This window comes from Dermacentor variabilis, chromosome 1 (genome assembly GCF_050947875.1).
Source record: "Dermacentor variabilis isolate Ectoservices chromosome 1, ASM5094787v1, whole genome shotgun sequence".
Lineage (NCBI taxonomy): Eukaryota > Metazoa > Arthropoda > Arachnida > Ixodida > Ixodidae > Dermacentor > Dermacentor variabilis.
The window spans coordinates 113411970-113437044 of NC_134568.1; the positions used below are offsets into that span (position 1 = coordinate 113411970).

General features: G+C 44.7%; 1 long non-coding RNA gene across 2 annotated transcripts in view; it reads left to right on the forward strand.

The window, feature by feature from the left end:
* Positions 1–25075, forward strand: part of LOC142583143 (uncharacterized) — a 92472-nt gene that overhangs the window by 51835 nt on the left and 15562 nt on the right. For both annotated transcript variants that reach the window (XR_012828555.1, XR_012828554.1), the window contains exons 2-3: positions 17842–17968; positions 19639–19739. This is a non-coding gene — a long non-coding RNA (uncharacterized LOC142583143). The remainder of the gene's footprint in view (positions 1–17841; positions 17969–19638; positions 19740–25075) is intronic.

The window sequence follows — 25075 nt, forward strand, 5'->3', positions numbered from 1 at the left end:
TCGGTCCCGGCGCGTGTAGGCGCACGTAAGCTCGTTTCTTCGCACTTAGCCCCAATCTGTCTTCCGCGCGAGCCACACAACACCGCAAAGGAGGGAACAGTCGAAACAACGACACGTTCAGGCGCCCTGCTTATAAGAACGAGATCAAAGACTAACCCCGCCCGCTAAAAACAGTGGCGAATGATTAGCGGGTTGCCTTGTTTTGCTTCCAGGAAACAAGCAAACACAGCTCGAGGACAGAAAGAAGACTGCGGGCGGCGATTCAGGCGCGGGCTAGCACTGCGTGACCGCCCCAGTTCGGACGCTGCGGCTTTTCTGCAGTCGCCTTGACAGAAAGGAATCGACATCGATAACACGAGCAGATTGACGAAGCATGTAGGGACGTAGGGGCACTGGCCGTGTACGAGGCATATACCTGGCCTTTTGACCGCGGATGGGAAAGGCCGGGTTGAAGGATGGTGCGACACCGCAGTAAGTGCCCGGCGCTCCACATGAATCAACTTGGCGGATGGGACAGCTATTGCGTGCCAGAACGTCGAAAGACTAGAAATAGCTTGCGTTTGGCGTTCTATTCTGGCTGCATGGTGCTGCCTCGCGAGACCAAATGCGATATCCAGTTCATGCTTCACATACTTGATTTTCCCATACTTCAGATTTATTTCTGAAAGCGAATGTAATCCGCCTGTTTAAACTTTGTAACTATAAGATAAGTCTGGCGTTCAAACGGGAGGTAAAAGAAAATTTAAAGGTCCTTCACGAGTTATCTAAGCTCGATAAAAAAACAAATTTATGCGCCACTCATTACACAGAACAGTGGAAGGTGGTCACTGCGTGGGCAAATTATTCTATGAAAAAAATATCACCCACACTGTCAACCCTTTTAAACTTATTTCATAAATCAGATACTGAGTTACAAACAACTTCTGTCGGAACACTACGCGAACATTTCACCAATCCTTGCTCACATGATAAATAAAGAGTATTATCTTGCTTTTTTTATTTTTAACTTCTGCGACTGTCTCATGTGAAAGTGCATTAATTTTGAATCTTTCGTATTCTGAATATGTATGCTATAGCTGCCTGCTTTGTAGAGGTGGCTGCAGGATTCAGTCAGGTGGCTTGTTTCTCAAGCGACTTTTACTCGCAGTCTCCTTAATCGTCGATAAAAATAAACAAGTTAGCACCACCACGAGCACCAGCACCACCACCACCACCCCCACCGTTATTATTATTATTATTATTATTATTATTATTAGTAGTAGTAGTAGTAGTAGTAGTAGTAGTAGTAGTATATGTACATATAGGCAAACGAACACCTTCGGACACAATGACCACTTGACCCCGAGTCTGAGGTGTCGTGGATATGACGAGGACGAGGCCTTTGGCATGCAAGCTGCAGCTTACATATTATTTGGCACGAACGGTTCACCGAAAGGCTATGGCATCTTAACGCTTGAATTGAAAGCGAATGATGGCGCTTGAAGGTAAAATACGTTTCTTTTTAAAGCGAAGCTTTCTTTGCCTCTGCAGCGCACTTCTCCGTTGCTGGCTGCTGCTGTCTTGCACATTTGGCCGGTACCGGACATAGTGCAAAGCCGGCACCGATATACATTTGCGTTTATTTTTCTTTTATTAGTTATAGCATTAAAAACTCAAGAACTGCCAAATTTACTCGAATTATATTACTACAGATGAGTTGTCTAACCACGCGGACATTACTTGCAAGAAAAACCAAAGCAATCTATTCACAGATTAAACTAAATTATCCGTGAAATCCGTTAATCGTTCGTCGTCCGTAGAAGGAGTGGGTTGGCAAAGCCACGCAGAGAAGTCGGGGTGCACGAAAGAACGGACACCCACTTGCACAAGTCTTGCCACGATGTCCTCGTCTCGAGTGCCTTACTCGCGACCACCTTCGGGAGCCTTGTCTGCACCGAGGCTATGCGACCCAACTCCAGTTAAATTCCATGTGAGGGACTCCACCGAGGCGTCACCTTCAAAAGCGCGCAAATGAGTCCTGCCAAACAATGGCGCTTCATTGCAGCCTGCCAGTTGGAACCCTCGCTGCATCTGGACCGGTCTTCTGCTCTGCTTGCTTGTCACTTTCCTAGCGCGAGTCCAATCCGTGGAGTAGGCTTCTTTTTTTCTGTGTCACGCGTTAAATATACCACGGTATAGCGAGCATCTAGCGAACGCTCCGAGGAACCGGCGAGTTTGTCGAGCCCCGCCTGCAGAGCGATGTCGTGCCACTCGCGCTCGGGAAGCTTGCGACCGCCGTGCCCCGTCCGAAACTACTTCCGCTGGCGAAGGGCGCAACCCGGGAGCCGTGCGCGTTGGCCGCAAGTTGAAACGGGTGGCTTCGTGCGAGGGTTCGCCAGGAGACCCTCACGCGCAGGAAACGGTGGCATGCGGAACAAAATAACCTAAAGCACACTCTAGAACTTACGCGTACGCAGCCGAACGCCGGCATTTGGGCCAGAAGCATACAAACACAGTCATACCGACGATACGCGCGAGTCTGAACTATCCGTGGCCCTGCAGCGGGGCACACGCCGCACGCACACGCACTTCCCACGGCAGTCCGCGGCAGCCTCCCTCCCGAGCTCGTCTCCACAGGTTGCTTGTCACGCTTCAGGCAGCGCGCAATCGTTGCACCGACGTCGCGCAAACATAGTACGTTCGAGGTACTTGCAGCCGGCGGATGGCGCATGCTCGCAGGCATATCGCCATGCCGCGAATCTTGGCGATCCCAGCAATATTTAATTAACGTTTCGTTACAAATTTCACCGCAGTTGTTAACATTGTAAAATTGAAGGATATAGTCATAATAGTCTAGCTGCGGCTTTCTACATTTCAAAATGTCGATGTAGACCGAGATAACTGGCGGCAAATTATTCGTGCAATTTACCCGATTACACACGCGGCATCGCGCAGCGCGGCTCTCTGTACAACATTTCTGTGACGTAAAAGTGCGGCGTAAAATGAAGCCGGCGCCGCATTTTCCTCTTCTTGGGAGCTTGTTCCGATTGGCACTTAGTGTACTCCCGACTGGACGCATATTAGTCACTTCAGCAGCAGGGACGAGGCAGACGGCTTTATCGCGCGGTATGGTGATGCTTTATTTTATGCCGCCGTACTAGACGTCACAGACGAATTGGTCAATTGTGGTCATTGCTTCTTTGTCGTGCCGTCGCCATCATTTTGCCGTCGTCACAATGCCGTCGTCACAATGCCGTTATCCTTCCGTCGTCATCGTTGGTCGTCGCCATTCCTTCGTTCATCGTGTCGTCATTGTCACGCGCCGTCATAATCATTCCGGAGCCGTCGTACCATTGCCTTCGTTCCAGGGTCGCCATCCCATTGTCGTCGTGCCGTCGTCATTACCCTTTGGTCGCCATGCGTGTGATTCGCACGTTCAAGCACCACAAATGTATGCTGAGCGAGGCGTTTCCCGGTGAAAACGTAAAAATCGCTGTAAAAATGTTCACACATTTCAGGCTGTTTTCTTGTCGTACTGGTAACACCCTTAGCATTAGGGCATTACAAAAGTCTATAGAGGCCGACAACAGAGCTCTAACTAGACGTGCGACGACAAAAAGACGTAGTTGAAAAGTGTGCAATCATTCTGACAGCCTTGGGGGCACAGAAATATCCGACAAGATAATTCCACAGGTAGGGATATGAAGCTCTCCTGTCAGATATTTCTGTCCGCTCAAGGATGTCAGAATGATGACATAGTTTTCAACTACGTCTTTTGTCATCGCACGTCTAGTTAGAGCTCCGTTGTCGGCCTCTATAAATTTTTGGTAAGGCCCTAACGCTAAGGGTGTTACCCTCTTAGCGTTAGGGCTTAGAGGAAGCTTTAGCTCGGGCCCAACTCCGGCGCCGTCTATTCAAATACATGTAAAACGCAAAACCGCTTCTCTGAGATAACCCATGGACTGATTTTAATAAAATTTGTTGCATTTGAGAGATACAGTTAAAATCTAGGGACTTTTGGAAGTGGAATGTCGATTTAAGGCCTGAATTCTGTGAAACGAATTTTCGAAAATTCGAAAGTTCGAATAAGATAGACGCACGAAATTTATAAGTTAATGGCTCTAGATTAAGAGTAGACATCGCGGTTCTGTAAACTGCATCCCTTAGATCATTAAAATCGGACAAACTTGATACGTCAATTCATATTCTACGTGAATTTGTTACGTTGTGTACAAGGGTTCTGCAAAAGCTGTATTTCCATATTACTGAATTTTTAAAAAACTCATGTGTAACATATGAATTTGGTTCGCTTTAGATTTGCTATCAGATGCAATTCATAGAATTGTGATATCATTTTTCATTGCTGAGCTAGAGAGTTCTAAACTTGATAGCTTCGTTTTCTGAAAATTTTCGATTTTTGCCAATCTTTAATAAAAATTGACGATATAAATCGAAAATTCGAAACAAGCGGTCACTAGAATTTAAGTTTTTCTTTTAAATCCAACAAGCCTCATCAAATTTGGTGCAGTGGTTGCCGAGAAAAACGAATTCTCCTTTTACATGTATTCAGATAGGAACACCCGAGGTAAAGCTTCCTCTTAAAGGCATAAACATTTTTTACAGTGTAGGCACGGTCACCTGGCGCGATCGCTGCACAACCTATGGCCATCGCGCGAAATCGTGTATACGATGGGCTAACGTTCTACCACTCCTTCATTTGGCATCAACCAGCTGTGAACCTGGACGAATGAATCAATTTTATGTGCACGCGGCACGGAGCGGTATAGCCCGAAGGCCACCTTCACTCCCTTCCTTCGTTTCAACAGTCTTGCAAAAGATTCGCTCGAAGAAGGCTCAATGTTCAGTGCCCGCGCTGCGACACAGCTCGACCTTTCCGGTCGCGATTAGAATTGTTTCTTGAAGGTGCACGCGCCTCAACTCTCCCGTGTTAATTGGTAGAAAGCTGCACGGAAGTGACCCGATCGCCCAATTCTTAGGACGCGCGAATCTGCTGGGATAGGGCATAAATGTGTGTCCGTACAGCACTGCACGGGTCTTTGGATCCTGTACCAATGAAAGCTGCTGCTACTGCTGCGTCTGGTGGCTGCACGTGACCTTCGATGACGGCGATCAAGGCAGAGCAGAGAGCGGCCCGCGCGTGGCAGCTCACCGCCGGCGGAGCGCTGCGGGTTGATGGACGCTCACGACGCGTCTTGCTCGGACGTCGTGCCTTTGACGTGGTCGGGAAGCCGGGCGGCGAGCTCAGCGTGAGGTGAACACGCGTGGAATGAGCTCCAGCAAAGCCGCTTTAAAAAGAAAGAAAGAAAAAGGGGCGAATATGTTGTTGGAAGGGAAGGAAAAAGAAGGGGGGGGGGGGGGCCACTACGTACAACGGCATCGCCATTTTAAAACGTAATGTACAAAGCACTGAAGAAAAAAAAAAAAAACTCCGCGGGCGGGCATGCGCGCGCGCACGCACGCACGCAATTGGAGGCACGACGGCCATCGCGAGCTTACGCGGAAGAGCAAAAGCATTCCGAGTGATCCCAGTATACCAACCGCCTCGCGTCCTTTGATTCCTCGCAGAACATCCAGTGATTGGAAGTTGTTTTTCTTGTGCTTGCTGTTTGCGCACTCCTATAGCGCTCTTCTTTCCTCGTAGCATTTTTGCCGCTGAATGTCCTTTAATTACATGAGCCATGCTCTTCTGAAGCGTTCGTCGCCTGTTACATTTTTTAAAGCTTTCGGTGTTGGTGGTTTGCATTGGCTCGCTGCACTTGCCTTCGCCGTTGTAGTTGAGTTGTGACCTTTGTTTTTCTTTTTGTTTTTCTTCTTTTTCAACATTTGCTTGTTTGAGCTTTACCCTAATAGCATCAGCGCGCTTGCGTCCATTACCCCTTAGAGTACGCAGCGTTCCCCTTGTCGTTTCGTTTCGGGTTCATTTCCCTTCGCTCTGCCAGCGGTCAATAACGTCGGCCGTTCGAGGGTCACCGACTCACAGTCGCCCTCGACAAAACCGTCCTTTCAATTATGGCTGCACTTGCTGCCTCGTTATCGCGCGAGATTCCGGTTGGATGTTGCTCATTGTACATCATCGCTTCGTCTTGCCTCACTCAATTATTTCTTACCGTGCTCGACTGTTTCATGTATTAAATACACACATTCGTCCCCTCGCGTTCCTCTTTTTTTATTGATTGTTTGCTATTTATTTTAGCGTAGACTCTCAAGAGCCTTCCGCTGCTGACTCGATTTTGCAAACGGTTCGCTGCCGTCTAGATTCGCAATGGTAATCGTTGAAGCATTTTTTTGCATATATGTTTCCTGGATTCATGCCAAGCGTTATAGTTTATGTAGGTTTTCCTGGAGCACATCTTTCTCGGCGACAGTTTTAGGACGACTTACTAGAGCTGAAGTGGCGGAAGTAATGTATAAGTAAAACGAGGGTCGCCATGCAGGAAACTGCGAGGCATTCGCGGGCTTATATATGTTAACCCGCGTGAGCCATTAGTTTAAGAAGCGTGCGGCACCATCACGATCTCGGTCGGTCCTATAATCACGTGCATGGCGTGTAGCCTGAATGTTTCTGCGAAAAGTTGGAGCCCCTTAACTGCTTGCTTCAAACCAGCGGATTGCGCTGATCACCGTCTATAGCGCTTTCAGGCGCTTTCGGGAAAATACATTTGAACCAGAAGTGCTGGGTGGGAAGAAGCAAGTGGGGTACAGTCAGAAAAAAAAAAAAGATCTTGCGCTGGTCGAACAGTTCAGGGTACAAACAACCTTTGCGCATTCTTTTTCAAACTGAATATTTAAAAAAGAATATCGTGGCAGAAGCCATCGCAGATTATTGTCAAAGTCAACGATAGTTGCCTTGTGTAACTTGCTGCATATCCTCATGCCATCCGCAAATCCCAAAAATTCGGCAGAACCCATCTCATGATGGCTGTCGACGGTAATGCGTTTAGCAGCGAGTGAGTATATTCACACAACGTATTGCCACCGCCGAAATGAGTTACGTATGAGGCGTGCACTGCAGCGGGACTCTTCTTTCGCGCTTCCTTAAGAACACTCGGCGCCATCTAGTGGCACTGCCGCGAAGCCTTCGCGTGGCCTCCGAAATGCATGGCATGTCAGTGGGTGTGAACCTTGAGAGACACGTCATGCGTCATCTGGGCTCCTCACTCGCACTTTTTTCTGCACACTGCATCGTCTAGTGGCGTGGCGCGGCTCCGCAAGCGTGGCGCGCCGGTGCTTGCGAACGCTGCAGAGAATTCTCCGCTCGCTTGCCGCACAACCAATGGCACATGCTCAGCGACCCAAATTGATGAGACGGTTATTGCAAAGCGGGGAATACCCAATACATTTGTCATGCAGCCTACTAATGCGTCGGGTTGCTGTCCTCGAGGAAACCTCGTGACGTAGGTTCAATTCCACTCAGCATGCGGGAAACTTAAGGGATCTTTTTTCGTCATTGTAGAGCGGCACAATTCCTGCGACACGTACCTAGTTAACCATGTTGGGGTCAAAGACGCTCATTGAAAAGCGGCACGCGCCTACTGGCGCATATCCAGTGCTCCAAGTCGGTATCAAAGATTTTCTTCGAAAAGCGGCACCTATACCCAGTCCCGCATGTATACTGTGACCTATGTCGGCGTGAAACACGTTCGTTGAAGAGCGGCACAAATGTACACATTGCCACCACAGTCAGTCACCCAAGTTATTCCGGCAGTTGGTTTCGAATCCTGTTCCCTCAGCACAGCAGCCAGATGCGCTACCCATTCAACCACGAACTACCCAGTGACCCAGGTAGGCGGGAAAACGGTTAGATTCAAATATATTTAGCTAGAAACATATACTTGTCCCCCGGAAAGTGCGTGAAGTACCTTAAGGTTGCTAACACCTTAAAACCTTATGGGAACTTTTCCATGCATTCGCAAGCTTCTTTAACGCTCGGAAACGCACTTTTAGTAGCACGTATTGAGCAACAGAAGCTGCATCGGGAGTTGTTCATGTTGCTCTACAATTTTCTTATTGATACTTTTCATCTAGTTACAGTAATTGAGAAGTTGATTAATTAATTATGTCTAATGATATGTTTAGGCTGTATGCAAAAAATAATATGAGTATCTCCAAGCGACGGCAAATAACATTACATTGGTTCGGTCCAGCTACGTGGCCTTTGCATGTTATTAGTTTGGCTCAAGTTAATTGAAGCACACTCTACGCTAAATGCTACAGTTTCTTACGTGTGCCGTGCGCCTCGTGCTGCTAGCCCGAGCCGACCAGGCGTGTCGTCTGTACGCACATGATCCAAGTACTTTTCTGAGCGACTTCTCAGAAGAGCTCGGAAGTAGAGGTAATGCTGCTTTGAGTTCACTGGACACTTGGTCTGGAGCAAACTTATTGCTCGTAAATACGAATAAAACTATAGGAGTAATTTTGCATCCCCTGGGCAGAAAGATCATGTTAAATCGGTAATTAAATCATGTTATATCAATAATTCAGTTTTTGAAGCTGTCAGTGACATTAAATGGTTGGGTGTAATCTTTGATAAGTACATGAGCTGGACCGACCACATCAGCTATAGTAAATCAAAGCTGTAACACGCTGTAGATTTCTTGTTAAAATGCGGCTGTGAATTTCAAGCTAAGCTTGCACTCATCACCTACCATACGATATTGCAACGTAACCGCAATTACTGTGACCTAGTATGTCATAAAAAGCCAACAATCACTGGCACCAAGGACAACAGAGGGGAAATTACTTGTGCTTAATAAATGAAATTAAGAAACGATAAATATAATGGGAATGAAAGTGGATGAAAAAACCTACTTGCCGCAGGTGGGGAACGACCCCACAGCCTTCGCATTTCGCGTGCGATGCTCTACCAATTCAGCTACCGCGGCGCCGTTTCCCCGGCGACTTTCTTGGGTACTTATGTTTCCTATTAGAACCATGGGAGTGTTAGCCAGCGCCACCACTCACAGACCTTGGCGGTGGACGTGAAACATCCTTTCTGCAGCAGGTGACACGAGAATGTCATCTTTTTGGGTGAAGGCAACCGATCAATAAACCCACACTGCTACCTGAAGGCATCAATGCTGCCGGATTCGAGACCCTCGTTATGGAATAAAGGAGAAGAAAGGGGGTTAACCAAGGGGACGATTTTTATTAGTCATATCATAAGAAGCCAACAAACACTGACACAAGGATATCACAGGGTAAATTACTTGTGCTTAATAAATGAAGAAACGATAAATTAAGGGAAACGAAAGTTGTTTTTTCATGCACTTTCATTTCCATTAATTTATCATTTATAGAATAATATATATAATATCATATTCTCCGTGTGTACATTCTTTTTCAACACATTATTATATTCCCTCACATTTTCTCTGCCAAGTGTCGGGACATATTAAGGCTCTCTAAAATGACAGGCATACGTCAATGTATTTCTACGAAACGAACAAATAAATAGTTTCGTATGAAGGCCAAACTACGGCGAACAGAGCCTTCTGCTTCCTTTAAGCTATATTTTACTAAAATATCAAATAGTAGTTCCCTAGTACACGATTTGTTTGCATTTTTGTGCGCAATTTCGTTGTAGACCTTCTATTCTCCATTGTCCAGTATTTCACATTACCTCTTGTGTTTTTAGAAATGTTATTGCGCCAATGCCTTCTGGAATAAGTTGTGCCTGCGTGCCGTCGCTGTAAATTATATGCCTGTATTTGTTTTCTGGACCACAGACGTCTTCAAGCCAGTTTTTTTTGCAGTTCTTTTTGTTTGCTGTCCATTCCCTAATTGTCTTTGACGCCCAAAACACTAAATAATTGATTCATTCATCTTTGCGCAACATCACTTTGATCATCACCACGTTAATCTACTCAGCGCTTTCTTTTTTTCAGACGTAACATCTTCTATATGTTAAATGCCTTTAGAAAATACGTCACACAAAACTCTGAACGTGCTTAACAGATTTTGGGAGAGTTTATGGTAAGATAGGTAAAGGGCGAAAAGCGTTTGGCACTAAGGGCGATCCGCAGGAGAAGTTTATTAAAATTTATAAGCACACATTTTCTGAACGACTTGTTTAGGGAGTAAAAACGTTGCAGGATCAGCGTTTTATACGCGGCTTTAACGCATCGGTGATGTTTATTTATTTATTTATTTTTATTTTTTGCTTCTGTGAAACGCCTTGTCTATGTTTTCTCCATGGTCGCGCAGTCAATATTCACCAGGCTATCCATATGCTGACCGCATGTAACTTTCTGTAGGATTGGGGCGGAATTTCCTGCGCTGTGCTTGTGCATAAACGTTGCATGAGATTTTGTATTGCAAAGGATGAAATAAACACAATTGTACATATCACATTTGGTTGCATAGGATTCAGTTACCCACTTGACGAAAGCTTCATTTCACATAGATTCGAATATGTGCGTTGGATCTGCATAATGTTTTGCCTTAGTTCTGTTTATGACATTTCAACTGCATGGCTGATACTAAAAAAGGTACATCCGCATTTAATAGCCCAGTAGGTACATGTTGGAACCGTCGGGCTTATGCTAAAATCATCGCTGTGACGACAATGTTTATTATTAAATAAAAAGAAGAAAATTAAAGTAAAAAATTACTGCTCACCGCACTGTAACTGTCTAACGACCTCTGCTGACACTTAACGGCGGTCCACAGTGGGAGTGAAGTTGATAGACTGAGGAATTAGGACAGGAGGAGAGGACAGCCTCGGACGAATGATATAATAAATAAATAAATAAATAAATAAATAAATAAATAAATAAATAAATAAATAAATAAATAAATAAATAAATAAATAAATAAATCGAAGCGACTACGTCATCATGAAAGCACCACCAGTTTGTTAGTGCTGTCCCTTCGGGGAAGTGTTTCTTAACCCGTGCCCGCACAGCGGCCCTACTTAGTTTATGTGAAGCAGCCGGGATGCGAGGCCAGACTTTTCTTGAAAGTCGCAGAGTGTTTTTTGAGCTGCCTCCCGCGCGCGAGGTGGGCTGCGTGGCCACAGGTGCACCTCGGCGCTGTTGGACGGCAGCCCGTGCGCGTGGTAACAGCAAAAGGTCTTGTTCCTTCCGCGGTGCCTCAAACGCACTGCACCCGAGGGAGCAAGTGTCCGTAGCGGCCAGACCCAGGCGTCGTATGCGCGCTTGCGTTTCTTTCGTCCACGCGCACCCGACACGCAAGCGTAGCAACCCCGCTCGTTGCTGCCGCGAAATATCGCGTGCGGTGACGTAGGGGAGCTTGCTTCTCTCCGCGCGCGATGCACGGTATGGAGAGCTGCTGTTGGAGGGGCCGTTGTATGACGAGCCGCATGTCCTCGTTACGCAGGGGAACATAAGGTAGTGGCACACAGATGCCGTTGAGTCCCCACACCACGCGTAAGGCCGCGAATCTGCTGCCTAAACTGGAAGTTCGGCGTAACATTCTTAGCATTCGTAACTAGGCGTCGAGTTTAACACGTGGCTTATTAGTTATTCTGGGCTACAGCTCTCACAAGCTTCATTGATCGGCTGATTGATTTACGAACGAATCAACGGACCAAGCAATTAATTGACGTCGATGAATAAGCCGGATTAATGTCTGTCCTTATACAGGGTTATTGCCAACGGTGACAACTTGAACAAAGACCTCGCCATCTACGAGTCCGTTTCCGTAGGCGAGCTGCAAGCGCGTGCCATTGCATACGTCCGTGCATGACTTGGCAGGGTTGTAGAGATGGTGGAGACCTTAGCGGGAAGGGGATACGACCCGTTTGTCCCACTGAAGAAGTAAACGTGAAACAACATGGTTCGGCCGCTATGCAGACAGGTTGTAAGTTCATAAGCGCCTAGGGGGAGGGGAGGGAGAGGAGGGAGAGTGGAGCGGATGACGGCGACCGACCCTGTCAATGCCAAGAGCCGCCAGTCTGTACGTGCCGCAAAGTTTGACAATTTCGTTTAGTCCTACAGTGTCGCGATTTGCAACAAGGAAAGTGCAGTATTTGTCTGGCAACACGGGTATCCCTACATTCTGTGAACGATTAGCGCCTACAACCGAACTAGAACAGTGACAGAAGCGAAACCGCCTTTATGTTTACGGCAATGCAAGAGAACACACACACACACACAAAAAAAAAAGAATGGGCAAACGAGCTGTCAGGCATTATAACATGAAATCTGATGGGCGGGGGAGGTATTCTGTAAGTGTCCATTTAGTGGACATGTTCGAAATGTCTGCTGCGGAAGTGCTGATTGACTGCGGACGCCTGTCTCCTCACGCATATACCCCAGCCCAGCCAATCGTCTACTCTAGCAGTAGACGAAATGGACATGTCCACTACAGGAGAACACTTACAAAATACACCCCCCCCCCCCCCCCCCCGCGTTCAATTTTGTTTTCTGGTAGAAAAGAAAAAATCAAAAGTCGGGACATTTGGCCATGCCGACTGGGTCAAGTCGGGACACGGGAAATTTACTCAAAATTTTGGTCTGGCCCACTAAATTCAGGACTGGTGACCACCATAAGTGGAAGCGCGCTTTAACAAGTAGTGCAAGTTAAAATTAGAAATTAGAAAGCTTACATTTTAGAACAGAGTAGACTATGAAACCGGTAGACCTGCACTGTTACTGCAGGGAAGCAGCGCTTTATTAGTTTATTTGTCGATATATGCGGATGGATAAAGAAAAAAGAAAGAAAAAAGAAAATATCCATGCATCGTATGGGCTACCTATACAGTGAAGAAATATCGCCACTTGCCATATGCCCGAAAATACTCTCGAAAGTAGTGAGACGAAAATGCCGTTAAATATATATGAATGTTCCTCTAATGCCATGCATGCGTTCGAAGTTAAAGGCAAGATTTTGTTTACCCTTTAATACACTTACATTCTGCTCTAAAGAAATAAAAAGAAACCTCTGGCGTTTAAAAGCCACCGAAGTGAACTTTCCGGAAGTTCACTTGGCGGTAAACTTGTATGGCGCGACTATCGCCTACGAAGCGATAAAACACGCGATTTCGCTTATGGGATGTCGAGTTATAGCGGCACTGCACCGTTTGGGATTCGCATTGTTCTTCATACGCTGGCATGCTGGGCAAAGGGTTGGTCACACACCGAAGCAGCAAACGCTTTCACACACGACTACAACGTGCAGTCTAACAAATGTCACTGCTTCACCGCGAAAGGGCAGCTGTAAAAACGCTGATTGCGGGAAGTGTTTGCCAAGTTCTTGACCAATATGTGACATCGCACTTCAAAGTATAAGCGCAGGGAAAAGGCCGTCATCTAGTTTACTGGTGCCACGTTAGGCTTTGATTAGCGTTTTTCTTTCGTTTAGGTGCTTAGTTCACGCAAAAAAATTTCGTCGACTGTCCACTGGTAAAACAAATATGGAAGAAACTTTACGGCAGATGTGGTTCACGGAAGGAACTCGCAGGTTCAAGGACCCGGTGTCGAAGATGATACGAAAGTACTGCGGCGGTGTGCCAATCGAGATGTCGCCGTAGTACTGCGCCTATAGGAGAAAACATTGCCAAATTATGTCTACGATGACATCCTTTTAGAACACATCTTCGTCACAACAACACTATCTGCTCGGTCGTTCGTCGCGTTGATTCCTTTAATAACTTTAATTTTTATGCCGTGGGGCCGACGCATCCGAGTTCACTTTACTTCATCCTTGTAAAACAGCAGCCTCTTTATGTATTTGTAGCTGTGCATCCTGTTTTCCTTTATCGTACAACGCCTATTGGAGCCCATATAATATAGAGGGTCGTCAAAGTTAAACTAACATTAACCTTAATAAATACACGATGCTAGCAACGCAAAATTGGCTTGTACAGACGGTTCATGCGCTTTGCCGCACATAATTTTAGCGAACAGTTAGAGCTATCAAACGCATAATTAACGAGAACTTCTTAATTAACTTTGTCGCTATCGCTATTATGGTATATTTTTATACTTGAAACGGGAACACAATCGTATTTGAAGACAACTCCCCTTAATTCGGTTCTCCTGGAGTGCTTTTATTCCGAGATATTTATCATCAAGTCTGACACTCAGTCAGGTGATTTCGCATTAAGGGGCGTTGATCTCAACGCAACGTCAAGCGGTGAGGGAACGTCAATATGAGGGAAATGAGCAGTTTTCTTGGTTTCGTCAGCCGATAGCAAAAGCGCAGCTGTTATCACCTTCGGCCAGCCTATAAACGACCTGCCACACGCAGTAAGCTATTCACAATGGGGGCTTGACATTATGTCGAGATTCATGCCCCTGAATGCGAAATTAGCTGACAGAGTGTCAAATTTGATTAATATCTCGCAACAGTAGCGCTCCAGGAGAATCAAAGTCAAGTTGCCTTCAAATACGATTGTCTTAAAGTTTCAAACATAAACATTTACACCAATCACGATAGCACAAAAAATTAGTTAGGACATTCGTTCTTAATTAGGCGTTTGGCGACATTAATGTGTAGCTGGCATAGCCATTTTATTAAACAAGGGAAACAATCAATACTTTGCATACTCGATCATTGCATACAGTGTCTCCCATAAACCATAACGCAGCTCCCATATCACAAATTGGTTCAGTCCTTATGCGTCCGCGCGTTACTAACTTGAGCTCTTTGACAAGAGCTCAAGTTACGTATTTTTTTCCTCCACCAAGATTTCATGATCACCTAAGTCTTGTTCGGACAGCATGTCAAATACAAGAAACAAAACTTGATATTCAAGCAAAGATAACGTATAGTAAAAGTCGCGCCTATATATGTTCGCCGTCGTTGCTCAGTGGCTATGGTGTCGGGCTGCTGAGCAAGAGGTCGCGGGATTGAATCCCGGCCACGGCGACCGCATTTCGAAGGGGGCGAAAACACCCGTGTACTTAGATTTAGGTGCACGTTGAAGAACCCCAGGTGGCAGAAATTTGCGGAATCCTCGGCGTGCCTCCTAATCAGAAAGTTGTTTTGGCACGTAAAACCCCATGATTTAATTTCTTTAACACTCATATAGTTCCTCAAGGGGTCCACAAATACTTCATTTCCCACGCACAATACTCAAGTGACGCAGACGGCATGCCGATGCCTTCATAAGTTCCCCGCATAGACCACATTAGTCGAATGAGCACCCTGAAGTAACGCAAATACGCTAACGCCCACTCCAGCAAGAGACCGCCCTCTCATCCCGAGATACGCGCAGAATTACCACCTCACATTTACGACTGTTTGGTTTATTCGTGTGGCTGGCAAAGGCAGCAGTGGGTTAATGAGAGACGTTAATAGTGGACGGCTTCGGGTTCATTTTGGGCCGCCTGCGGTTTTTTTACGCGTACCTAGATCAAGGCATACACAAGCGTTTTTGCAATTCAACCCCTTCGAAATGCAGCCGCCGGGGCGGACAATCGAACCCGTGACCTCGTGCTCAGCAACAGATCTCCATAGCTTCTGAGACCTCACGGTGAGGGATTCGCGGGTGTTTAAGCGCAGCTCTTCGCCTTCCTGATCTAGAATAGGTTGGTTGGCTTTCATGTTCCAAAACCCACAGTTATATGAACAAAGCCAACCTTGAGGGTTTAATACTGACCGACCACTTGGATTTCTTGGGCGTTTGCATTCGAACGTGACTGAAATGTGTCTACGTTATAATTCCCGCAATTAACCTAAGGTAGAGCACAGCCTTTCTTTTTTGCTTTTTGAGCGACCTTCGCAGAGACCCTAAACACTTGTACATTATCTTAGCAGATTGTAGGGCCATGGAAATGCTGCGTACTTAACAATTTGGCATTCAGAATATCGGATTAAATGTTGCAGCGTTCCGACGCCCCAAGTAAGCTCTACTTTAGTGACTTTCCAGATGCAAGTGGAATGCATTCAATGCAATGAAAGATATTTCGTTTTATTTAGGATTGACCCAAAAATACAGTTCACTATTCCACTATTCCACTATTTCAGGAAACGGTTACACGTTTTCTCAAGACAGTAATACACAAATTTCATCTAGGCACAGCGTACACAAAGTGTCTTTTTACGATAGAATTGGACGAGCCGGAAGTGCGGTGTGCTTTTGCTCGGAATCAGAAGATATTGAACACCGCTCGTTCCACTGCAGTATTCGTGCTCAGCATAGAAATAAATTACGAGATAAATTGTGTGCTCTGGACAAACGGCCACTACTCTCAATGTGGAAAATACTGGAGCCATACCCAACGATTGAACTGCAAAAGCGTGCTGTTAGCACCTTAAAAGAATTTTTGGGAATGACAAGAATTGCTAGAGCGTAGTAATCACGTTCTGCGCTCATGCGCGCCATTTTAATGTTTCTGCGAAGTGCGTTAGATCTTGACTTTGTTACAGCCGGTGGTGTGAGCTTTTGTAATATTGTATGGTTGACTGCGCTCTCTTGAAATTCAGTTGAATTGCAAGTGGTTGTTCTATGTGCCTAAATGGCATTACTTGCTGTGTTAATTCTGTGTTGTGACGTACCACGCACCGATTTGAACATTATGCGAACTCTGCGTTAGCGCTTTCCGGCATGTGCTTACCTTTAATTTTGATATTGTATCTCTTTCTTGTGTCTGTTTTAGCCTGCCTTTGTTACGTGTTGCAACTGTCTTTCTTTTTCTCGTTTGTTTCTTTTAACCGACCAATTCTTCATAAGTACTATGTGTGTCAAAGAGAAAAGTAGCGGGCATCACCCATGTTGCCAACCTCTCCTGCAGACACATTTAATAATAACAGTAATAAAATCCTATGCTTAGATCATGTGTTCTGAGCAACAAACTGTCCCTGCGTCACGAGGAGACATAGGTTGCTTTTTTGTTTAAACCCTACAGAATTTTTAAAGATCGCTTGTGGCAGATAGCGTGATTGCAGTCTTTGAGCTGGACTGCTCGAAGCGGTGGACATCACTCGCGCGAAAAATCTAAACACATAATCGACTAATTAACAGAAAATCAATCAACAAATAAGAGAATGCCCGCCGTGGTTGCTCAGTGGCTATGGTGTTGGGCTGCTGAGCACGAGGTCGCGGGATCGAATCCCGCCCGCGGTGGCCGCATTTCGATGACGGCGAAATGCGAAAACACCCGTGTACTTAGATTTGGGTACGCGTTAAAGAACCCCAGGTGGTCCATATTTCCGGAGTCCCCCGCTGCTGCGTGCCTCATAATCAGATCGTGGTTTTCCACGTAAAATCCCGTAATTTATTTAACAAAAATAAATAATTATCATTCAATTACTTTACCGCACATATTGCAATTTATGAATTCCAGCCGGTGAGCTTGCAAAGCATATTCGCTTGGGACGACATCTAACGGCAACACAGGTTTCAAGATATGCGCCGTGAAACTTGCTGTAATAATCCCCTATTTATTTATTTATTTATTTATTTATTTATTTATTTATTTATTTATTTATTTATTTATTTATTTATTTATACATACTGTAGCCTCAATGAGGCTATTGCAGGAGTGGGATATACAACAAACATACGAACATTTATAAACACGCTTGCGTGAATTCTTTTAATGGTAGTGAACGGATGTTTCCCGGTAATGAATTCCAGGCTTCAATTGTTGATGGAAAAAAGCTGTATTTAAAGGAATCAGTGCGGGCGAGAAAGGTTGAAATATTTAGGGCCTGGTGACTCCTCGTAGACGAAAGTTTAGAAAAAAGTCAAGTAGTTATCTAGAGAAGAGAGGTGAGGAGAATTAACAAACGTGTAATATTATTAGGTTTTAAAGATGGCGACGCACTGCAAGAGTAGCGAGACCAAGCAGAGGAAGAAAATTAGACGGTGAACAGTACTTGTCATATCTCCTGCAAATAAAACGCACTGGCCTTTTTTTTTTTTTTGTACAGATTCTAGTTTTTGATGTCACAGTGTCTCTATGGATTCCATAAAAGCAGCTACATTCAAGGATGGGACGAATGGAGGTTTTATATGTTAGAAGTTTAGTTTCGTGAGCAGCAAGACACAGCGTACTATGTAAGTAACCTTATCTTTTGAGGGCCTTGTTACAGGTAACATCGATGCGTTTTGACCATGACAAATCGTGTTTTCGTAGGATACCTAAATACTTGAATTCAAACATTCTATATAAAATAATATCATTAAAGGCATGCGCAAAGAAGGAAGCTCATGAACGTCCTGTAGGACATGTAGGACATGGAAACAGTCTTGAGAAAGTTGATATTCATTTGGCATGCTTTGGACCTGTTACGAAAGTCAGGGAAAGAATTGTTAAGGACATGATCAGCTGGAGTTTAATTGTATGGTATAAAACGCAATCATCTGCAAAATGGCGTATTTCAATTGAGATTTGTTGGGGGAGATCATTAATATAAAGCAGGAATAAAAGAGGATCCAGTACTGAACCTTGGGGAACCCCTGATGAAACAGGCATCAAGGGTGAGTAGGTAGAGTTAAAACATACATATTGAGAACGCTGGGAAAGAAAGTCCGATATCCAGCCAACCAAAGATGCGTTTTTATAGTATAGCTAATAGCTTGTGCATAAGTTTAGCGCGTGAGACAGTGTCGAATGCGTTTGCAATGTCTATAAAGATAGCATGAATCTGGTCACCTATATCTAAACAGCTGCTGATGTCGTCAACGAATTCTGCCAGTTGTGTTATAGTGCTGAGGCCACGTCTAAAACCACGCTGGAAAGTGCTTAAAATTTTGTTAGTTTCAAAAAATTCCGTAATATGTTTAAATATAATGTGTTTGAGTAATTTACATGAATGTTCTGTTAAGGAGATGGGCCAATAGTTAGATAATAATTGAACATTACCTGACCTAAATAAGAGGAGAATTGACGCAAGTCTCTACAAGGGAGGAAGAGTGACCTTCGAGAGAGATTTCCTAAAGATAATTCTTAGATATCTGTTACGCCAAAGAGAGTATCGAACGAGAAAAGCGGTCGGGATACCGTCACGGCCGCATGACTTCTTGGTGTCTAAGTTTAGGATTAGGTTAAGTACACCCTCAAGGGACAGTGACACATCGTCGATTGGAGGGAGTGGTTCAGAAACAAAAGCAGGGATTACTGAATCGTCAGTCGTGAAGACAGCGTGAAAGTAGGTGTTAAAAGAAGAAGCTATTGTCTGCGCATCAGAAACTGCAACATTGTTAATTGTCAGCCTGTCCGAGGGTGACCCAGGTGGTACAATAGCTTTCGTAAATTTGCGGGGATTCGACTTGATTAATTTCTGCAAGGTTACCTTGTAATGAAATTATGTTGCGGCATCCATTTTAGAACAAGTTAACTTTTAGCGCTAAGAAACTATATGAGCTTTCTTGAGTCGCCAGAGCGTTTTTATCAACGTAATCAGGCCACATGGCGTGATAAATGCAAAAGGTCCCTAGTCATCTAAGAAATTTCAGTGTTTGTTTTCTTTGTTTTTAAAGGAATTACAAGATTGATACACATACTGACAAGATTTTCGAAGAAGCTTGCCAAGGTATTAGTATCAGTCGTGGTACTTAGCTCAAACTCATGAAAAAAGTCACATAGGGCGTAGGGCAATCACATAGGGCAATCATATAGATATTTCGTCAATAAGATTGCATTCATAACCAGAATTAATAAGGGATGTAGTAAGAAAAACAAGAACTGAAGTTTGCCAAGTGAAATCTTGGACGATTTGGTGCAGGTCACAGGAAATGGACTAACTCCCGCCCGATAGCTACTTCGTGTGCGCTCACTTTCATCGAAGAATATTCAACACCAGGAGCGTATAAATCGCCCATACAGGTAACGTTGGATAAAGTATTATAACTATGCAAAATCCACTTAGATTGTGTGTATACCCAATATGAAACCAAGCGGGCGGTAAATGATCCCTATAGTTAAAGGCATGTTTTCTAGTTAGACTTTACACCACGAGTACTCGGTATAGCAGGTGGGGCAGGGAGCACAGAAAAGTGGAAGAGGGAAGAGGGAAAAGCAACACAGCCTCCTCTCACGAATTTTCTGTCTCCACGAACCACTTTGAAGTCTGGGAGGGTAACTTCAGAATTATGCACACTATCATGCGGCCAGGTCTCAGTAACACCGATAATATATGGGGAGTAATACGAGACTAGGGAAAGAAATTTAGAGAAATAGCTGACAAGGCTTCTTGCTTTAACGTTTAAAATGGAAAGTTTATTGCCAGTACCATGTAGTCAAGGAGATTTGGCCCTAAGAAATGTTTCGGCAGGTTTAGATGAGCCAACAGATGATCTGACGAAACTATTGGATGTGCTATCCCAATCGTATCGCACCTTGCCTATAAATAAATGATCAAATCGAAGTTGGGCAGATGAGCCACTATCCCTACGAGAGAAGGACGCCTCCCAGAACCTCTTGCGGATATTGCGAACATGAGGGGAGAAGTCTTCCGAAACACGAAAGCAAGTGTTTTTCAGTTTATAGCAATTCTTCAGCACCAACACCTTATCATGAAAATCAAGGAGCTTCATACTAACGGGGCATGACCGGCCTCTAAAATTATTGCCGAGTTTATGACACCTTTCGACACGCGGACATGCGATCTTAACAGTGTCGTGGAACCATTTAGCGAAATTGCAAGAAAGTTCCTAATAATTCCCCGTAGGGCTCTCACTGATACCCTGCATAATAATGTTTCTACGTGACCTGTTTTCTAAATTGTAATTTCTGCAAGAGAAAGTTGAGATAGCACTTTTTAATTGCTAAATTTGAGCATGCACGTCATCATTAGGAGCCTGCGCACCACTAAACGTTGAGGGCGACTCCAGAGAGGATTCCCGAGTCTCAAACCTCGTGTTGACAGTTGGTTGAAACATTTTGATTTCAGCCGTATCCAGAGCCAGTTTCTTTTAGCCGTTCAGAAGTTCAGAGAGCATTTCCGCAACCTCGGGTTGTTTTTCAACATCTATCAACCTTATTTGGGAGGACGGATCGCGCTCAGAATGAGCGTTGGGACCTCGGTTAACTTCCATATCTCCGCTCAATAAAAGTATGCGGGCAGCATTTAGCATTGCAGAATACAATGAAATATAGGCAAAACCACGGTAGCAGTCCTGTGGAAGAGGGAACAGCAGCATACATCGGCCATCAGAACGGATGTACCGAGAATTGGCAAGGTAATTTAGCGTGATGAACAGACAACGGATCAACATCGGGTGCAAACCGCTGTTGCCTCGCCCACTGAAGAAATGCCGGGCACGCTTCTATAGCCGTAAGCCATGTCGTCGTGGGACTTCATCTGTCGGTGATTGGGCGTTGAAGTGTGATGTTAATCTTGTCCAGCTGAGCAAGCGGGATATGGGCCGATGAAGCCAGGAGCAAATCATCGCTGTTATCTGCAAGGAATATAAGTTAGATGAAGCTTTGACCACCCGGCACATCCATAACACGGCGAGGGAACAATAACGCCAAGAGCAGCGCGACGTAAGGGACATGCGCAGCAGCATTCTCGAACATGGAGGTAGCAGGGCAGCGCCGGCGAACTGCGTGATGAAGAGAGAGCGCATCAAAAACATGGTGCCCACGCCGCTGTCGCCTCGCCCACTTAATTTTTTTTTAGCAAAACCACTGTTCTATGCATTGAAGCACAAAAGTAACTGGAACGCCCATGTATTTCGTCGCGCACTTTGAGAATGAATATCTTGCAACTGGTGTCATCATGAAAATGTGTTCTAAGTGGATATGCTTTGCCAACTCATCGGCTACAATGAGTAAATTGCAATATGCGCCTAAAGCAATTACTAAAGAAGATAATTGGTGATTTTTTTATCTGTTAGATTATGCATACCGGTTTTTCGTGCTAGTAATGTCCGCCTCTTTGAATAATCCAGCTGAACAGCTAGAATCATCGCTACATGCCACAGGCGATTTTTTAAAATTCTACATGGTCAAAGAGAAAGACCCCATAGCTATAAACCGCATTAGAGACAGACGCTGAGGCTTAAGAAGAAGCTTTAGTTCGGGTGCTCTTATCTAAATACATTTAAAAGGAGAATTTACCGCACTAAATTTGACAAGCATTGTTGCATTTAAAAGAAAAACGTAAAATCTAGTGACTGTTGGTCTCGAATTTTCAATTTCGGTCGTCAAAATTTAACTACAAATTGGCAAAAATTGAAAATTTTCAGAAACAGAAACTATCAAGTTTACAACTCCATAATTCAGCCATGAAAAATGATATCCCAATTTTCTGAATTGCATCTCATAGTACGTTTAAAGCGGACAAAAATGATATGTTACACATGAATCTAAAAAAGCAGTAATGTGTAAATACAGCTTTTGCAGGACCCTTGCACACAACGTAACAAATTCACGTAATGTATAAATTGACATATCCAGTTTGTGCGCTTTGAATAATCTAATGGATGCCGTTTGCAGGGTCGCAATATCTGGCCTTGACGGAGAGCTATTGATTTGTAAACTTCGTACTTCTATATTTTTGGAACTTTCAAATTTTTGAAAAATTCTTTCAACAAAATTCAAGTCCTAAATCAAAATTTCGCTTCCAACAGTCACTATATTTTAACTTTCTCTCTCAAATATAACAAAACTCATTCGCATTGGTCCAGTGGTTATCTCAGAAAAGCGTTTTTGCATTTTACATGTGTTTGAATAGGCCGCGTCGGAGTTGGGCCCTCCCTAAAGCTTCCTCTTAAATGGTTTCAAAGCCCCATCTCCTGGCACTCGCACTCTGTACCCTCAGTCAACGAAATACCTACATTTTCTTTTCGCTTCACTTTGTCGCCGCACTTTACCTTTCTTCTTAATTTGCTTCCGTACTGAGACGTAAGCGAGTCGTCTCAACAGAGTGGGGCTAGCGTCGACGCAGCATGAGTGAGCACTGGAATTAATGCCATTGCCTTTGGATTGCTCATCTCTCAATGGCAGTGCGAAACTCCGCCCACATGATGCACGAAGATGGACCGGGTCGACTTTCCGCACAGCTTCGTAGGAGGCAGAGCAGAGCAACACGGGGTGGTATATCCCCATAATCGGCGCTGCCTCGTCGGCACCAAACAAAACAAGCGCCTAGCTGTCCCACGTCCTAATAGTCCGAGCATCTCTTATTACCAGCATCTCTTTCGTGTACGCATATGCACGCAGAGATAAGGATAACCCAAAGTCAAGATAAGAATTTCTTTTGCACTCTTTTTGTTTCTTGGGTATATCCCCGTTCTGCACATTCTTAGATATACGCCGAAAGTTATGCGTTCGGTTTGGACGTTCAGAACAGTAGACGTGAGCAAGACGGAGACAGATTCTGTAACGCACTGATTGCGTGCTGAGGGTGAAGTACTGCTTAGTTTTAAAAAATATGACGTTGGCTTACAAAGGTGCAGTAATTGCTTCGTAAGCTTGTGACGGGTCAGTAATTTTCCTTGTGTCGTTTAAGAACATGTAAAACTTTTTCTTAGGTGGGATCACTTGCTTCAATCGTTTCTTTTTTCTCTTTTTTTCGGATTGAATGCACATACTAAGATCCTGTGTTTGAAATGTTAAGCTTTATCTTAATTACTGACAACATATTAAGATCTCGCCTCCAATTGGTTTCCATACAAGTGGCGTTGTACCCATGCGATTTATTTCACGGAGTAGCGGTGAACAAAAATGAGAGAGAGAGAGAGAGAGAGAGAGAGAGAGAGAGAGAGAGAGAGAGATGATGCGAAAGGTGGGAAGGTTAACCGGAAGACAAACATCCTATTTGCTAGCCTGCACGGGGGAAAGGGTAAAAGAAGACAGAAAGGTGAAAAAGCAAAGCACAAGTAGAGGGAGAGAGAAGAAAAACAGATACCCAAGTCCACACATAAATAAGTACGCGGTAGTGTTAGAGTCATTCAACTCAGTCGTTTGAACGGAGTAACCTCACTAGCGCCTTTATCGACTTCTGGTGCAAGGACTTCTGCTGGCACCTCCTTGTGTTTGACTCAACCGCAAGTTCAACTGTCAGTACCAGGGATTCCTACGGAAGCAGGATTCTCGTCTCCAGCTCTCAAGCATATACCTATACTCATGCTACAGGAGACATACAAGGCCGATTTCATATTTACACTAATGGCTCAACAACTGTGGCCGGATAAGCAGGCGCTGTGATCCTACCCGCGAAAGCCGTCACCATTCAGATTGAAACCTCTCACCGGACAACGTCGACTGCCGCAGAGCTTGTTGCACTTCGCAACGCACTTCGTATATGATTCGTGAAGAACCACTACTGGTATGGAGCGTCGGAAAAGGAGCCCTGCAATGTCTTCTATTTACTCTGCGGCGTAGACAACAAGATCAATTATAGTGCTGGATATATGAAAACTAGCAGAGAAAGGACATGGCGTCACATTTCAGTAGTTTCTAGGCCACTGTGGCACCATGGGCAACATACATACCGGTGAAGCTGCTAGGAGTGCTCACAAAGATGGCGAGCGCGAACCCATCCCGCTTTCAAGAAAATATTCAGCAACAAAGTTTCGCATGCTCGCAAATTGTGTCACACGATCCATGTGGAACACGGCAGTTTTCTGGCATACGCGTCTGAACCGCCTGTACTCATCTCTTCGACTCCGCATTTCAACTGGACTATCCAGAACCGAAGAGCCAGAAGAACCGAAGAACCGAAGGGCCAGAAGAAAAACCTGCAACGTCCATTTATGTATCGGAAAGGTCGTCTCAAAATAAGGTTTCTAGCTTTCTTTAACTTTCTGCTGGTGCGCTGAATTATGATCAAAATCCAGCGCGAAGAATCGCAGAAGAGGATGTTGCGAACGCAGCAAATGCATCCTGTTCTGCACTTGTTCCTTTTGAGCTTGAAACTCAGAAGTCTGGGGAGAAAGACAACAGGTGAAATGGAAAGACACAGACCCCCAGTTCGGCTGCTTACATGACGCCTGCGCCAGAAGAGTTCTTCCGGAGTTAAATATGTGCTATTGTGTCGAATATACCAAGCTAAGAAAAGCATCGAACTGTTTCAAAGTGATCGGTGAAACTCACTGCTAGATCACTGGACACGCAACCTTTAAGGATCTTATGTCATTGAGGTCATTTTGCAAGCCAAAATTGGAACACATGGAATGTCTATCTCAAGAAAGAAATTTCTCATTTTTGCCTTT